The 12,500-nt window shown below is 51.7% G+C and overlaps 1 protein-coding gene across 3 annotated transcripts in view; it reads right to left on the minus strand.

The window, feature by feature from the left end:
- Dmtn (transmembrane and coiled-coil domain 2 protein Dmtn) overlaps positions 1 to 12,500 on the minus strand; it is a 309,359-nt gene that overhangs the window by 166,292 nt on the left and 130,567 nt on the right. For 2 of the 3 annotated variants that reach the window (XM_071673488.1, XM_071673497.1), the window contains exon 2: positions 1,024 to 1,125. The exons of the other annotated variant lie outside the window; for it this stretch is intronic. The gene's annotated coding sequence lies outside the window, so the exon portion shown is untranslated. The remainder of the gene's footprint in view (positions 1 to 1,023; positions 1,126 to 12,500) is intronic. 3 annotated transcript variants of the gene reach the window in all.

Here is a 12,500-nt window from a genome sequence, read left to right on the forward strand (position 1 = left end):
GAGAGAGAGAGAGAGAGAGAGAGAGAGAGAGAGAGAGAGAGAGAGAGAGAGCAGGAAGCGCCCCGTCTCCCCACGACCTGGCCAAGTACCCCTGTGTGGTGGTGGAGGGGGCGGCCCTGTGGAAGGGAGGGAGGGAAGGAAGGGTTGGATGGAGGCGACGACGTACACGGTGAATTTCCAATCGGGCCAGCATGATGCGTGTGCTGTGGCAGCCGGGCCACACAACACATGGTGACGCGTGTGTCTACCACATGTTGTCAGGCATGACGACCCCTCCCGACCACCACGCCCGCCGCTACACCTGAAGACACTCTGGCGCCTCTCTGTGGTCTTGATCGTGTGTTTGCCTCTGACACTAACCCTGCTATCTCTCTGGGACCTCACCTTGCCTATTACCTTACGATGATTTCGAGGGGACTTCACTCCCCCTAAGCTCGGTCGAGGACCAGGCTCTCGTGTTGCTCCTACGTGTCCAATAAATCGCATCTGGTCTATCCTGGACCTACGCTTGAGCACTACCATCCAACACGTTTATATCCTCTTATCTGAAGGCAGTACTCGCAGGACAACGTCAGCCCAGGGAGCATCATGCCTCTCTCTCTCTCTCTCTCTCTCTCTCTCTCTCTCTCTCGTTGTGGTCACCGTGGAGGGGGTGATGCACGCAGGAACCACAGAGTTGCGAGAGGTGCGGTGACCGACGGACGGGTCGCCCGCAATGAGGTGATCAGGAAATTCCCCGGGTGAGGAGATCCACGGCCTTTTAAGGACTGCACTGTTCATGATGCGACACACACACACACACACACACATACCCTTGCCATCTGACACGTCTCATGATCCCTTTAACAACTACATCCATGACCCTGTCTATTCTAATGGACCCATCGATCATTTCTTTCAAGTGTATCTACGTGTAGTGCTAACAAGATGACGTACGACAATAAAAGGAGGGACGTCTCTCAACACATCTTTTCGTGAGTCTAAATGACACACCTCAGCCACACGGTACAGGGCGACGTTTACCTTCTGTTTCTGGTTAAGTCAGCACTCGTAGGCTGCAAGTGGCTTCTCTCTACGTTCACACTGGCTCCTCTACTTCCAGGCTTCCTTACGCGGTGACCATACCTGGAACACAAGAACAACACGTTAAGCCCAGTCTGGCTCTCCCCCCTCGACTTCACATACAAAAAAGGACTTGTGTAAAAGATTGAGTCATAACCACAACACATACAATTAATCCACTGGCTGAAGACAGCCTTATCTATCCAAGGACAGAGAAGAAAGGAGAGCATGGCGAGCCAAACTGGAAACACCTATGAGTCATGGTTCTTGCCAGTGGCGACCAAGGACTTGGGTATACAAGTTCTTCTGATGGTAACTGAGGACGAAGGTGTGGCAACGAGAGACAGATGTACTTGTCTATCCACAAAGACTTCTTATTCCTCCATCCCTCACCCTAACTCACACCCTTATCTCTCTCCCAACCCTCACTCTCATCATCTTCTTTCCTCATCAACACTGTACTCTCTCTCTCTCTAATGTCCCCTCTCACACTCACTCTCCTCTCCTCTCATCGTCCCACACCTCACTCACCCCTCCATCCATCCTAATATTTCTTTTCCCAGTGCTTCGCCATTCCCATCCTCCCCTCGCGAGTGTCCATTCTTCCCATCCGTCTCTCCCTCTCTCTCTCCCTTCTCTTCCTCACTATCCTTTTGTCTCCCACCCCTTTCCCCTCTCTTCTACCTCTCCATCTACCCAGGCTCCTGGCCATTCAAGCGACGCAATCATGCAGTAAGAGAGTCCGTAGGTATTCAAAGGGTTTCCGTGTCCCACATCTGTAGGACACACACACACACACACACACACACACACACACACACACACACACACACACACACTCACACACTCAGAGGTTGGCAGCCCTCCGTCACCTCCAGGTTGGAAGGCCTGTTCCAACATTTCTGAAGTAAGCAATGCATGTTGTAGGCGTCCCAGCTCGGCCGTCATGGCTTACAACGCGCCGGGAGGAGGTAGGGCTCCTGGCGGTGCCTGACGCTACCTTACCGCTTCACGTTGGTCCAGGAAACCCCAGCTGAATCTCCACACTCGCGCGTGATGTCAAGATGCGCTGCTCCCACCTCCTCCGGTCGGAGAGGACGGGGCGCCGTTGGAGGTCGCTCGTGAACGCAACAGTCACCATTTCCACGTGGATTCATTTATGAGAGAGAGAGAGAGAGAGAGAGAGAGAGAGAGAGAGAGAGAGAGAGAGAGAGAGAGAGAGAGAGAGAGAGGAGCCATGATATCTGAAAGCCTACCGTCACTAGACACGACAAAACCTCCATCCATAAAACCCTGGACCTGGCATCCAATACGCAGCTCCTGTCACTCAGCGGAGGGTGAGGGGAGGCAGCTACGCTAGCGGCAGGCCTCTCCCTACAACAGACCACAGGGGCTGGACATCACCACCACCGCGCGCCTGCCTGACACGTGAGCAACAACTCTCCCAAACCCATCATGAACTAACGAGGTTGGTTTCTACTTCCCCGTGATCTCTGGCATAAATGGCTGCGTAATAAATATCTTTATAAGTCGAACGAGAGAGTAGGTCTGGCAGGGAAGCCGTTGTTTAGCTCCTTCTACAGGCAGGTACTGTACGTCTTCCCACCCGGGCGTAGCTCCTTCTACAGGCAGGTACTGTACGTCTTCCCACCCGGGCGTAGCTCCTTCTACAGGCAGGTACTGTACGTCTTCCCACCCGGACGTAGCTCCTTCTACAGGCAGATACTGTACGTCTTCCCACCCGAGCGTAGCTCCTTCTACAGGCAGGTACTGTACGTCTTCACCCACACGTTACAAAACTCTAGCTATCCATCACACTTACTATTAGCTAATTTCCCAACTCCATACACTTGGCCGATTACATAATACATACATACATACCATACATGCATACATACATACATAGACCTTCCTTATATTCATCACTTTAAACCACCCTCTCCATCCCGTAAACCTAAACTTCCACGGAAACTATGAAGCAGCGAACTTGGAAGGTGAACGCAATGATGAAGAAACCTGAGAATACTCCGTCTCCAAACTAATTACTTCCTCTGCGAACACTCTCGGCTGATACTGTGCCTCTCAACGTGGGTTCACCTAACCCCGAGGCCTCGCTGGCTCTCCCACACCACACACCACAACACGGGACACCCCAAACCCTCCGGACCCACAACCTTAAGCAAAACTGTGACTGGTCAACTCTCAAAATCCCCGGCTGACCCATATAACACCCCCCCTGGGTAAAGCCATGGAAGACACCCCCCCCCCTGACAAACACCGGGAGACTAGGCATCACGTTTTCTTCCCTCAATCGAACGATCACTTACTGAAACCTCCAATACAGGACTACAGATCATATACCCACGCCTCTCTCTCTCTCTCTCTCTCTCTCTCTCTCTCTCTCTCTCTCTCTCTCTCTCTCTCTCTATCTATCTATCTATCTATCTATCTATCTTATCTATCTATCTATCTATCTATATACACAATACACTTGATCGCCGTTTCCCGCGTCAGCGAGGTAGCGCCAGGAAACAGACGAAGAATGATGAGGGCTACTCCCCCCCACCCCCCCCCACCCCCTCACACGACAATGGACGTGTAGGCACGTGTGCGCGGGGGAAGTGGTTGTCCCGCCCCGTCTGTTACACCAGGAGGCGTCGGCTGTTAGCAACCAGGTCGTGGCCTGGCCAATAAAACATAAGCGCGGGTTAAAGCAGACTTCATGCGCGCACGGACGGACGGACGGACGGTCGTATGAACACGCGTCGCACCTTTGAAGCTGCAGGACCCTCGTAAAAGGGGCCTTGGATATATATATATATATATATATATATATATATATATATATATATATATATATATATATGGTATATATATATTTTTTTTTTTTTTTTTCATACTATTCGCCATTTCCCGCGTTTGCGAGGTAGCGTTAAGAACAGAGGACTGGGCCTTAGAGGGAAAATCCTCACCTGGCCCCCTTCTCTGTTCCTTCTTTTGGAAAATCAAAAAAAAACGAGAGGGGAGGATTTCCAGCCACCCGCTCCCTCCCCTTTTAGTCGCCTTCTACGACACGCAGGGAATACGTGGGAAGTATTCTTTCTCCCCTATCCCCAGGGATATATATATATATATATATATATATATATATATATATATATATATATATATATATACCATATATATATATATATATATATGGTATTATTGTCTACTGTTACTTCTGCTTACTGTCACTGCATCTGTTTACTGTTACTCTTGAGGCCTGCTGTCGCTGTTTCTGCTGTAGCCGCTAACACTACTACTGCCGGTGCTTCTGCTGCTGCTGCCAATGACACAGCTGTTGTTGATGTTCCTACAACTGCTGCTGCTGCTGCTTCAGCTGCTGCTCAAGACCCTGGTCCAGGCCAGTGGAGCAGCTCCCGCAGCAGCGACCTTCAGGAGACCGCCTCCACTTCCTAACTAATACATACGTACTGATCAATTGAAGTCAATACCAGTCAGGCTGCACAGTGCATGACCAGCCACCACGCAGGGCATGACCAGCCACCACGCACGGCATGACCAGCCATCACGCGATACATGACCAGCCACCACGCAAGGCATGACCAGCCACCACGTGCTACATGACCAGCCACCACACACGGCATGACCAGCCACCACGTGCTACATGACCAGCCGTGATATCACGCGCTGCATGACCAGCCACCACGCAGGGCATGACCAGCCACCACGCACGGCATGACCAGCCATCACGCGCTGCATGACCATCCAGCACACACGGCATGACCAGCCACCACGCACGGCATGACCAGCCACCACGCACGGCATGACCAGCCACCACGCGCTACATGACCAGCCACACACGCACGGCATGACCAGCCACCACGTGCTACATGACCAGCCACCACACACGGCATGACCAGCCACCACGTGCTACATGACCAGCCATCACGCGCTATATGACCAGCCACCACACACGGCATGACCAGCCACCACGCGCTGCATGACCAGCCACCACGTGCTACATGACCAGCCACCACGTGCTACATGACCAGCCACCACACACGGCATGACCAGCCACTACGCGCTGCATGACCAGCCACCACGCGCTGCATGACCAGCCACCACGCGCTACATGACCAGCCACCACGCGCTGCATGACCAGCCACCACGTGCTACATGACCAGCCACCACACGCTACATGACCAGCCACCACGCGCTACATGACCAGCCACCACGCGCGGCATGACCAGCCACCACGCGCTACATGACCAGCCACCACGCGCTGCATGACCAGCCACCACGCGCTGCATGACCAGCCACCACGCGCTGCATGACCAGCCACCACACACGACATGACCAGCCACCACGCGCTGCATGACCAGCCACCACGCACGGCATGACCAGCCACCACGCGCTGCATGACCAGCCACCACGCGCTGCATGACCAACCACCACACATGGCATGACCAGCCACCACGCGCTGCATGACCAGCCACCACACACGGCATGACCAGCCACTACGCGCTGCATGACCAGCCACCACGTGCTACATGACCCATAACGTTTTCTTTCGCTTAACATATGAGGTAAACACATCTCCCAGGCCATCCCGGAGCCACGGAATAACATGAGAGGAAACTAAAATATACATTCTAACAATGGCTCGGGAGGATACCTCTTGTCGTCCTGGACTACTGGACTAGGTCGTTGGTCGACCAAGCTGTTGGAAGCAGGTGTTTGTCGACCAGACTCTCAGGGTACCATGCCAAGTATCAGCCCTACAGTGTGAAATATTCTCTGACCTGTTCACACTTCACATAAAGCCTAAACTAGGATACATTTCTCATGTCTGGTCACCGCAATGGACATAAGAGCTAACAGAGAAGGTCTACCAGAGGGTAAACAGACATGGAACACCAGAATTGAGATAGCTGACCCTCCCACACGCTTGAGCCGACCCGCCAGGAGACACTGATGAACACGTCATGGACATACACAAGCTTGCCATGGCCAATGAACACGTCCATGAATGCGAGAGACACAGAAATAAACAAACGCGGACGCGAGACACGCCTAATCAAACAGCAAGTGAGACTGAGAGAAGACCAGGTCAGTATGATGACTATAAACACATGGCCACGAACAAAACCTGACCCAACAACTTGGTATAAACACACACACACACACACGCACACACACACACACACACACACACACACACACACACACACACACACATTACGACATCCATATATATAAACAAAAACACTCGTGCAGCGAACAATTATATTTAAAAAAAAGCAATAATTCCATCATGATATTAAAAATCCCACGAGAGAAACACATGAATAAAAACACACACGAGGAAAATAAAGAGTGTATTCATGACCCATTTCCCAGTGGGGTTTATTTCTGGTAAAAAGTGTGCGAGTGGTGGTGAGTCTGGGCTGTGCGAGTGGTGAGGAGTCAGGGCTGTGCGAGTGGTGAGGAGTCAGGGCTGTGCGAGTGGTGGGTCAGGGCTGTACGAGTGGTAGTGAGTCAGGGCTGTGCGAGTGGTGGTGAGTCAGGGCTGTGCGAGTGGTGGTGAGTCAGGGCTGTGCGAGTGGTGGGTCAGGGCTGTACGAGTGGTAGTGAGTCAGGGCTGTGCGAGTGGTGGTGAGTCAGGGCTGTGCGAGTGGTGGTGAGTCAGGGCTGTGCGAGTGGTGGTGAGTCAGGGCTGTGCGAGTGGTGGTGAGTTAAGAGCTGTGCGAGCTACCAGCGTGTGTGTGTGTGTGTGTGTGTGTGTGTGTGTGTGTGTGTGTGTGTGTGTGGCTTACGACCCTGTGTTGTGTACACCACCAACCCCGGTGCGACGCAACGGAGGAGTGGGGGGGGGGGGGGGGACACACCTGGCTACCAACGGCGGAAAACAAAAGAAGGACGAGGACAACACAAAAGGGCCAGCCAGGCAACACCATCTTCAGGATGACTCCAAAAGGTGTTGAAACCCACAGTAAAACAAGTCGATTCTCCTACAAGGTCCAGTACCCTCCCGTGGTGTACACGACTCACGAGGTGGTGTATATAACTCCATGTGCCTCTCCCGGATAATTAACTCCCATCCGTTTTCTGTGGGCCGGATCCCATGGCACGTAGAACACATTGCCACTCCCGCGACCACCAGGCCCTACGGTACGCCATGTTTCCCCAACCTCAACCCTGAGGACATGTTCAGTTCATGGCAGAACACTCCACACTCCCTGCCAAACATCAGTTCTCTCTCCCAGGGCCTGTATATCCAGGACCTCCCGGATATGCAGGGCTGCGCAACTTCCAGTAGCAGGGAAATGATGGACTCCCTTGATGTGAGAAGATCTTCGACGACCCATGGGGTCGTATAGTGGTGGTACTCATGGGTCGTATCGTCGTGCTCGAGGGTCGTATGGTGGTGGTCAAGGGTCGTAACGTCATGCTCCAGGGTCGTACCGTCGTGCTCCAGGGTCGTAACGTGGTGGTCAAGGGTCGTACCGTTGCGCTACACGGTCGTGCGACCATAGTGGTCAAGGGTCGTACCGCCGTGCTCCAGGTTCGTACGACCGTGGTGGTCAAGGGTCGTACCGTCGTGCTCCAGAGTCGTAACCTGGTGGTCTAGGGTCGTACCGTTGCGCTACACGGTCGCGCGACCATAGTGGTCAAGGGTCGTACCGTCGTGCTCCAGGATCCTAATGACGTGCTCAAGTGATCTATTAACCGAGAACACATGACGTCTCACTTACGCTACTCACACCACTCGCTGGAAGCCACCAGATTCGTGAGGCAGGACTAGGTGCACGTTCCCAGACACACAGACAACCATCAACGTATTAGTCAAAACAAATCCATAACTCGAAGACACTGTGTCACCAAGGCCAACGTCCATCATGGCTACAGGTGTGACATAGCAATGACCATCTTGAGGTTATCTTGAGTCCCTGGTCTCCTACCGGACCTAACTGATCTACTGGAAGCTTGGAGCCGTCTTGTCTGGTCTCCTACAAGGACTTACATCTATTACAAGCCAGGGGCAAACATGGTCAGCCTCTGGTCTCCTACAAGGGCTAACTAATGTATTACAAGCTTGGGGCCAGCCTGTCTGGTCTCCTACAAGGACTTACTGATGTATCACAAGCTTGGGGCCATCCTGTCTGGTCTCCTACAAGGGCTAACTGATGTATTACAAGCTTGGGGCCAGCCTGTCTGGTCTCCTACAGGGACTTACTGATGTATTACAAGCTTGAGGCCAGCCTGTCTGGTCACCTACAAGGGCTAACTGATGTATTACAAGCTTGAGGCCAGCCTGTCTGGTCACCTACAAGGGCTAACTGATGTATTACAAGCTTGGGGCCAGCCTGTCTGGTCTCCTACAAGGGCTAACTGATGTATTACAAGCTTGAGGCCAGCCTGTCTGGTCACCTACAAGGGCTAACTGATGTATTACAAGCTTGGGACCAGCCTGTCTGGTCTCCTACAAGGGCTAACTTATGTATTACAAGCTTGGGGCCGTCACGGTCCAGCTGTGGGCTCCCACACCGACCGATCTACCACAAGGACTACGACACCACGTCGCACGACCCTAGACAACACAGGGTCAGGGCCATATGAACCATCCACATGGCTCCGTGTATAACAATTTTATTCCCGGGAGAAAGAGCCAAATTTCCATCTCAATGGCTGGAGAATTTTCCCTCGATCCCATCTGCATACAAATTGCCCTCCGAAGGTTAATTACAGGGGGAATCACACAAAGGTTGAGGCTGGGGTAGAGACAGTGAGAGAGAGAGAGAGAGAGAGAGAGAGAGAGAGAGAGAGAGAGAGAGAGAGAGAGAGAGAGAGAGAGAGAGAGAGACTGGAGAGAGAGAGTGAGAGTGAAAGGGGGGAGGCATGAGGAGGGCGGGATGGGGCAAGCTGTCCCCCCACCCCCCCTAAAGCCATGAGGTGACCTAGACTCCGCCTCTCAGGTCCTCAGCCACCTCATGAAATTTGGCACGGCCGGAAATAGAAGGGCTCTGGCAGGGATGTTTTCAAAAGAGGGAGGGAGGGGGAGAGGGAGAGGGAGAGGAGAGGTTGGGAGGGAGGAAGAGGAAGGGAGTGAAGCGAAAGGGCGAGGAGAGGGAAGGAAAGGGAGAGGAAGGGAGAGAGGGGAAAGGGAGAGGAGAGGGAAGGAGAGAGGGAAAAGAAGAAAAAGTAGGATGGAGGGAAAGGGAGAGGAAAGGTAAACAGGGAAGGAGAGGGTGGGGGGAAGGGTGAGGACGACGCCAAATCCCTCCCTCCCTCCTCGGCCTGTACGTAACTTCCTCCACAACAAAGATTAACGAAGGTCGTAAGAAGGAGTCGCGACGACACTGACAGACAGACACCACAGCCGAGGCCCAGGTGTCGCATATCAACGACAGGACGTCAATACTGCATCCATAAATTTACCACAAATCCCACTGTATACATGCACTCCACCGCAAATCCCACTATATACATGCACTCCACCGCAAATCCCACTGTATACATGCACTCCACCACAAATCCCACTGTATACATGCACTCCACCGCAAATCCCACTGTATACATGCACTCCACCGCAAATCCCACTGTATACATGTACACCACCACAAATCCCACTGTATACATGTACACCACCACAAATCCCACTGTATACATGCACTCCACCACAAATCCCACTGTATACATGCACTCCACCACAAATCCCACTGCATACATGCACTCCACCACAAATCCCACTATATACATGCACTCCACCGCAAGTCCCACTGTATACATGCACTCCACCGCAAATCCCACTGTATACATGTACACCACCACAAATCCCACTGTATACATGTACACCACCACAAATCCCACTGTATACATGCACTCCACCACAAATCCCACTGCATACATGCACTCCACCGCAAATCCCACTGTATACATGTACACCACCACAAATCCCACTGTATACATGTACACCACCGCAAATCCCACTGTATACATGTACACTACCACAATTCCCACTACACACAAACGCATTCCACTACAAATTAAGCATCACCGTTGATTCATGAACAAAAACTCTAGGGTCAAAGTATATATACATACAATATGTGTATATATATATATATATATATATATATATATATATATATATATATATATATATATATACACCACAGAAACTACCAAACTCTACACTGAAAGTATATATACAACATAGGAACTGCCAAACTCTAAGGGTAAAAGTATACTGAGCACAGAAACTGTCAAATTAATCATAATGACTGAACTACAGCATGAATCTAAGGGGCAACGATTCTACCACAGCGCCACTGGTAGCAGCGTTGTACATACGCATGACGCTATACGCCGCGTTACCCCGGGCGGGGAACAGCGTATGTGCCAAGCATGATGGATGACTCCAGGTGATCAGCCAGGGACAAGGTTGGGTCATTGGGTCGCCCCAGATCAATGACCCACACCCGACCCGGCGCGTACGCCAGGCGCCTCCCACGCCACGAGAGCGTGTTAATGACCCACACGGTACGTGACACACACACACACACACACACACACACACACACACACAGCTGTGGGAGATGAATCATCCACTGACAACACACTGAGGGGGATGCGATGCTTCCCCCACTAACAACACGCCGTGCGTAATCACCCAACCACTGGGCAATGTCACGCGGTACAGCGCTGGTCAACACGTAACGACCCGCGTCACACAACAACAATACATAATCCGGGTCACTGATTGTTTAGCACCTCCAGGTCTCCGGAGAGGGGGAGGAGGGCTATAGAAATTCTCCTCAGGTGGCGCGAAGATGAACGATAATGATCAATTAGGGTAATTAACTGACAAGGGGCGTTTAACATCGACAACATTTGAAGAAGTCTGACGCTAAAATCACTGACACATACCTACGCTCCTCCCCCCCCCCCCCCCCCCCTCCACGCCAGTACGAAAACAGGAGACCCCGCGCACCGTTCATACGTAAGGATGCGCCAACTACCGGTTGTGGGAGGCGGCGCATCGTCCATCAGCACGGGTGATTACAGACGTCCCTACTGGTCCTTTGACATGTGGAAGAGGCCATTTGGTGCTGAAGGGGGAGAGAGGGTGGGGGAACGTATATATGTATGTATGTATGTATATATATATATATATATATATATATATATATATATATATATATATATATATATATACGTCAGATGTGTGATCTATACGACTAACACGTGTATACCAGCCATCTCATTAACTCTCTCCCATATCCCTTTCCCTCCCTCACTCTCTTCCTCCCAAGTACTCTCTCTCTCTCTCTCTCTCTCTCTCTCTCTCTCTCTCTCTCTCTCTCTCTCTCTCTCTCTCTCTCCAGCAGGAGCCCGCCTCCAGGCCAAAGCAGTAGGCGGGGCTAATTGGCCGGCCCGGGTGCCGTGACCGGCCAAATAGCCGTACACTGTATTTACCTTCGTCCCACGTGTGACGCCCCCCCCTCCCATAACCTCACCAGTGGGTGGGTTGGGGAGAGTAATGTGAGGGTGAGGGAGGAGAGAGTAGCTATGGGGAGAGGGAGGTGGGAGAGGAGGAGGAGGAGGAACTGAACGACTCGAAGGAGGTCGTCCACACAGACGAGGTCTCGCTTTCCCCACTTGTCATTATCTATCTCTCCCACTGTCTCTATCTATCTCTCCCACTGTCTCTATCTATCTCTCCCACTGTCTCTATCTATCTCTCCCACTGTCTCTATCTATCTCTCCCACTGTCTCTATCTATCTCTCCCACTGTCTCTATCTATCTCTCCCACTGTCTCTATCTATCTCTCCCACTGTCTCTATCTATCTCTCCCACTGTCTCTATCTATCTCTCCCACTGTCTCTATCTATCTCTCCCACTGTCTCTATCTATCTCTCCCACTGTCTCTATCTATCTCTCCCACTGTCTCTATCTATCTCTCCCACTGTCTCTATCTATCTCTCCCACTGTCTCTATCGATCTCTCCCACTGTCTCTATCTATCTCTCCCACTGTCTCTATCTATCTCTCCCAGTTTCTCTATCTATCTCTCCCACTGTCTCTATCTATCTCTCCCACTGTCTCTATCTATCTCTCCCACTGTCTCTATCTATCTCTCCCACTGTCTCTATCTATCTCTCCCACTGTCTCTATCTATCTCTCCCACTGTCTCTATCTATCTCTCCCACTGTCTCTATCTATCTCTCCCACTGTCTCTATCTATCTCTCCCACTGTCTCTATCTATCTCTCCCACTGTCTCTATCTATCTCTCCCACTGTCTCTATCTATCTCTCCCACTGTCTCTATCTATCTCTCCCACTGTCTCTATCTATCTCTCCCACTGTCTCTATCTATCTCTCCCACTGTCTCTATCTATCTCTCCCACTGTCTCTATCTATCTCTCCCA

This window comes from Panulirus ornatus, chromosome 2 (genome assembly GCF_036320965.1).
Source record: "Panulirus ornatus isolate Po-2019 chromosome 2, ASM3632096v1, whole genome shotgun sequence".
NCBI classification, from domain to species: Eukaryota; Metazoa; Arthropoda; class Malacostraca; order Decapoda; family Palinuridae; genus Panulirus; species Panulirus ornatus.